This window comes from Typopeltis vanoorti, chromosome 7, assembly GCF_054136105.1.
Source record: "Typopeltis vanoorti isolate ZY-2024b chromosome 7, IOZ_Tvanoo_1.0, whole genome shotgun sequence".
NCBI lineage: Eukaryota > Metazoa > Arthropoda > Arachnida > Uropygi > Thelyphonidae > Typopeltis > Typopeltis vanoorti.
The window spans coordinates 123988052-123994454 of NC_143555.1; the positions used below are offsets into that span (position 1 = coordinate 123988052).

The 6403-nt window shown below is 37.5% G+C and overlaps 2 non-coding genes across 2 annotated transcripts; both read right to left on the reverse strand.

Annotated features, from left to right (window-relative positions):
* Window positions 1-1516: 1516 nt before the first annotated feature.
* On the reverse strand, window positions 1517-1681 carry LOC150105020 (U1 spliceosomal RNA). Its single transcript, XR_016548647.1, has one exon. It is a non-coding gene; the product is annotated as a U1 spliceosomal RNA (small nuclear RNA).
* Window positions 1682-4772: 3091 nt separating this feature from the next.
* Window positions 4773-4937, reverse strand: LOC150105021 (U1 spliceosomal RNA). Its single transcript, XR_016548635.1, has one exon. It is a non-coding gene; the product is annotated as a U1 spliceosomal RNA (small nuclear RNA).
* Window positions 4938-6403: the final 1466 nt, after the last annotated feature.

Genomic DNA, 6403 nt, shown 5'->3' on the forward strand with positions numbered 1-6403 from the left:
GGTGTCACGTAACAATAATAATAACAATAATAAAATAAAGAAAGAAACGAGAAAAAAAAACGCCTTGAATCTAGACAACCTCTTGTTCCTAGAATATGTACAATCCATAATGTATTCTCCGTTGGTATCCGAACTATTCATGGAGTGGATTGAAAAATTAGCCCTTCAGCATCAAGGAAAACCAAAAATTTGGTGAAGATGTGTTGATATCAGCTGTCGGTGGAATTTTGGTCGAATAAGCATTAACGATGGTAGATTACGTGCTAGAAATAAGCGCCTTGTCTTTCAAGAGAGGTTTCGTAGCACATGCGAAGATTCATCTTGGAGAACAAGGGTTGGGAGATTTGCTAGACAAATCGTGTAATTTTGTCTCTTATTTCATTAAAGTTTGAAAGCGGGTCATGGTGGAATACCCATTCCTCCAACATATCCCCAAACGAAGGCATCTTGTGATGTGAGATCAGGAGAACGTGAAGGGTACGGGAATTCTATGAACCTCGAAATGAGCCTCCCAGGAAAGGGAGGACGTATTCCCGTAATGCAGAGTATTCCCGCCATGCAGCGTAATTCTTTGCTATCAAACACTGCACCACCTGAGTGACGTATGAAAAGGCATCCAGCTCCTTAAGGATTCTCTGCAGTGATCTCTTCGGTATCCCAAGTTTTACTGCTGTTGGACGTTTACTGAGTTTCGGAAACTGTAACACTAGCTTCAGCACACTCCCGTAATTCTCATTTGTGTTAACAGTTAATGATTCCCCCCCCCCCCCGAATGTCCTTTGCATTGTGGCATAACATTCCCAGTACGTCGGAGCCTCTCGATTAAGTCAATGATGACACTATTGCTTAGGTATGGAAACGATGAACAAACTGCTTACAAAAATGTCGTCGTCTTGGACCATTTACTCTGCCAATTCCGTATGAACGAAAATAATGCTCAACAGTAAACATCTTTTCTACCGACGTCAACACCTTTGCTACAGAAGGTAATGTAATCGCGTGGACTCGTGTAATGCAGTAGTATACAGCAGCCCACGAACCACTGTTTTTTAAACTGTCAACTGTTTTTTTTTTTTTTTTTTTTTTTTATTCGTGTAATTTCCTGGTGTTAAACAAAGCATTTCACGAAACTAGTCGAAATAAAAAAAAGTTTCTATTTGAAATCTTTGTTCGTGGTTAAATATAGGATAAAATATTTCTAAAATATCCATGTCCACAGAAACTTACACAATGAAAGATATCATTAAAGGTTTTCTATTTCAACAATAACATCGTCACGTTTTCGGATAACTGCAGTATAAACTATTGCAGTACATTATCTTTAACAATTGTAAATAGTAGTGGGAGGTAAGCCTAACCTGAGGCGTTCAATACACCATCGTCACCAAATTTCTGCATTATTAACAGTTAACAAAATTGAAGTCATAATTCACTGCAAAAAGATATCTCGAAGAACGAATCGTAAATGAAAGCATCAATATATACTATATACTAATTTTTGATTTATGTATGTGTTAAGGGGAAAGCGCGAACGCAGCCCCCTACTACCAAAAATTCCACGCTCCATCTATCCCAGTTTGGGAAAGTGGCAGAGGTCAGCCGAACCGTGCGTGCAATGGAACAGCCTCTCTCTGGAACTTCGGCCTTTGTGATCATCGACAGTTCAGCGCCAGGTAAGTATGACATCACCGCTTTCAACTTCCTGGTACTATGAAACATATCGAAGTCAAAAACTGGTGTGTTAGTATATTTAAATAAAACTTTAAAAGATTACATTTCTATTAATTAAATAGAAATTAACTAACGCTATACTAAAGTAAAGTTATACGTATATTTTATAAACTATTTTATACATATTTTGTGTTTTCTTTTTGATGTTTTACATATATTGTATTTTGTAATGGACTAATTGCTAGATATATATGAGCCTCTCAAAGTTCCTGTTTCGAGGATAGGCATATTGTACTTCAGGCTTAGAGTTGCGGCTGCACCAGTAATACAGTCAGTGACGTAACGAGCTTTTCATGTACCCTGTGCAATAAATTATTTTTGTTCCTCCCTCCTTTTTTTGGAACAAAATTAAAAAAAAGCAAATATGATAGAAATAGAAATATTGTTTATAGATATAAATATAAATAAACTGTATGTGCATAATAAATATGCAGTATAAATTAAAATAATTATTTAAATTTGCACTTTTGTGACTTTCGTTTCAGCAAATCCATCATAATATCTCTGTAGGACATCGACCTTCGTGATCGCCGACAGTTCAGAACCAGGTAAGTATTACGTCATGTCGTCCAAATGTCTAGTACTATAAAACATACCTAAGACAAAAGATGGTGCATTAGAAAGGACGATATACAGGAGGAGGCGGTAGTAATAAGAGGCGATCTTGGACGGAGGAGGAGTTAGGGGCAGTCTAGCAGTTCAATCGGAGTTTACTACTGTACCGTAGGTTCGTGCTCGATAAACAGAGCAGGTAAGACTTTTAGTTCTATTTCGTTTTCATAAGCCTAGCCATGGACAAGTCCTTCGACGATCTCAATTTTCAGGAACTTTTGACGCTATTCAGGGATTTAGGCAACTTGCTACATAAAAAATGGCCAGATAAAATCGGAGCACACCAGATCCTTGAAGCGAAGACAGAGGAAACCCATCCCTCTAAACTTCCTCACCCTTCACATGACAACGCCTGCGAGCCAGCAATAACAACTGAAGACATCTCTCCTTCAAACTCCAGTTGCTTTCAGGAAGTTAAACGGAAGAAGAGAAAGAAAAAATCCCCTGCAACAGATCCTGAAATAATACCTCAGACGTCGGAAACTACAGCTCCAATGGATACATCAGCGCTAGCTGATGAAAGAACAGGGACATTGACACAGCCCAAAGAGAGGATTCCGCCAGTAATCTTGAGAGCTAAAGAAAACTGGTCGTCACTTGCAGAGACGATGAAGAACAATAACATCGAGTTCTCATCAGCTAAAAACACCGATGATGGAGTCCGCATACAGCCCGAAGGAGAAACGGACTACCGCCAGCTCACCAGACTTATGGATGAACAGAAAGTCCCATATCACACCTACCAACTGAAAAGCGAAAAAAACCTTAAGGTAGTCATCAGAGGTCTGGCAGAAACCATAACAACTGATGAAATAGCTACTGACCTCAGATCACAAGGTCTCGAACCAATTAAGGTCTCGCGCATGTACCGCGCAGACAAGCGCCCCATGCCTCTGGTCTTAGTGGAGATCAGTAAAGACCACAGAGCAATTTACGACCTCACTATAGTCTGCAACTTAGTCATCAAGACCGAACCACTCAGAAGAAAGGCATCCGCCGGTCAATGCCACCGCTGCCAAAAATTTGGGCATGCACAAAAGTTATGTAAAGCAGATCACAAGTGTGTAAAGTGTGGTGACAACCATCCCTCGCACACTTGCACAAAATCATCGTCTACACCTGCTAAATGTGCGAATTGTGGCGGCCCCCATCCAGCAAATTTTAAAGGCTGCTCAAATCACCCATCTAACCTACGGAAGACAAGAGCGGCGTTGGCTCCGCCCACTGAGATTCAAGACACGAAACCTTCACCGGAAGTCACAGTGCGGAGTGTTCCCGCCGATAAAACATACGCTTCTGCGGTCTCTCCGCGGATTTTACCCGTAGCCTCGACAGCTTACAGTGAAAATTCTGCACAGATTCTTGCTGCCTCACTAGGGGAGATGCTAATAGCCTTTAGCAAGATGAACCCCAGCCAAGCCGACTCTAAGAAATTCCTCAGGAATACTCAAGTCATCTTCTCCATGATCACCCAATGACATGCTCTCCTGCATCTCGATGCTGATATCCCAGATTTTTCCACATTGCTTCGTAACACTACCGCTACTTTTTCACCTAAGCAGCTTTTCATTCCAAGCAACTCATTCAGGAGTTTTCTAAGCGCCCGAAAGCTGCACTACTTTTCGGCTCAGGCGCTTCCGCATTGCCCTAATCAGGGTGAGCCGAGTGCTCGCTAACCTTTAAAATAAGTCTTTTTCATACCGATGACGGGATCAGAATCCACGGGATTGACATCCATCAAGCCACAGAAGTTAACAGTTAACAGATGGTGCATTCATAGATTAAAAATTAAAAGTTCATTAATTAATACCATATTAAAAAGAAGTTCTATTTATGTTTTATAAAAAAATTATATATTTTTATATTGATTTATGTTTTTTACGTCAGATACGCAAACGAAAAATTTACAATAACTTTCGCAAACGAAAAGTGATTTTAAATTTTTCGTTTGCGTAAACACAAATAAAGTTTTTCGATTCCTCTAAACAAGTTTTTTACTCGATTTCAAAGTTTTTTTTTTTATTTGTGTAATTTCCTGATGTGCAACGAAGCATTTCACGAAACTACTCGAAATAAAAAGTTTCTATTTGGAATCTTTGTGGTTAAATACGGGATAAAATATTTCTAGAATATCCATCTCCACAGAAACTTACGCAACGAAACATACCATTAAGTGTTTAATTTAACAACTGTAACAATAGCAGTGGAAGGTATGCCTAACTTGACACCTTAGTCTTCGATATGAATATAATATAATATATAATATAATATAATATACCTGCATTATTAACAATAAAATTGCATACTGTAGTCATCTTTATAATATAATATAATATAATATAATACTAAAGATATCTCTATCTCTAACAACGACGTCCTAAATAGACGTCTATCACTATGAGTTTACTAATTTTTGAGTCTAATGTGTTAAGGGGAAAGCGCGAACGCAGTCCCCTACTACCAAAAATTCCACGCTCCATCTATCCCAGTTTGGGAAAGTGGCAGAGGTCAGCCGAACCGTGTGTGCAATGGAACAGCCTCTCTCTGGAACTTCGGCCTTTATGATCATCGACAGTTCAGCGCCAGGTAAGTATGCTCAAACACATTTCGTCCAAAGTGACTATGGAACATATACAAGAAACAAAATGGTGTGTTCACGTAATTAATGATCATTTTCTTTTTAGCTTTACATATAAAATTAGTTATTTCATTTAAATATATGATTATATATTTTTAAAAGTTTATAAGATATTTATATTTAAAATAATGTTTTCTGGTGAATAAATACAAATATAGATATTAAAATAAAGTGAGAAGTTTCAAAAATTAGAGTAATGAATAATAGCTACTACTAAAACATTTCCCAAATATATGAATATGAATTTGGTTATTTTCTGAAGTTCATTGCAAATTCTTAACAGGGTGGCTTAATTCTTTTAATGAAAAGAGAATAATAGTAATAATTTAAATTATACTAATCATTATTTTTACCACGATGTACTGCAGAGTTTTTAAATGTAGTTTCCTTGGAAGAGAAATAGCTGATCACAGAGAAAAAATAAACATAAAATAACACATTAGTAAATTTAACTTAACAACAAGCCAAATAGACATTTTTTGGATTTGCCATCCACAGCAACATTTTTTCTTTTTTTTTTCCCTTTTTTTTCGTAAAGAAATCTTATTCTTTGTGGAGTAGATCACGCACACAAACACTTAAAGTAGCAAACTCACACTGATTTTTGAGGGACTGAAAAATCGCAGTTGGTTCCACTGCGTTTCTTGTATTATTTTCACTAAATGCTTTAAGCAGGGAATATAATTAAAGCAGGGAATATAATATGCTCTGTCCCATGTGTTTTGATATTAATTCTTTGTGAAGGATTAGTGGCGGATGTTTATGGAAATATTTTTCAATGGGCCTTAGTTTTCTGAAGACTGAATATATAATCTTATTCTATTCCAAGATCCCCAGGAGCATGTCTATTGATTCGTACTGTCCCCCCCCCTCACACACAAGGACCTGTTTTTCAAACTGTTCTATGGGCAGATTAGCTTAAAACAGATGACTGCCCACCATTCTCTTTGATGATCTTGCAGAACTGGTACCTTCATTTAGAGGCACGAAGGCCATCTACGTAATAACCCCCCCCACACACACACACACACCAACAAGTGTACTCTAATACCCAAGACACTAGTAAAGATTGAAATGTAAATTGTTCAACAGTCTTCATGTGGCACGTACAACGGACAAACTTTCAATAAATTTAACTTTATCTGGCACATCAGATTATTGAATAGCTTGGCTTAAGGAAATACGCCAATCAGTTAAGTTATCAATCTCTATACGATGAAAATTCTAAAAATATTTTACTAAAGAAAGAGCCAAAAAGGCCTCAGTTCGAGGATGTAAAATTAAATAGGCAAAGTTTTACATCCTTTTAATTTTACATTGCCGAACCTTTTACCTCTTTCTTTAGTAATTATTTTTACCCACCGACCGACAGTTCACTTAAGAAAAATCCATTTCTCTGGCATTTCGATTTCCTTAGTACTG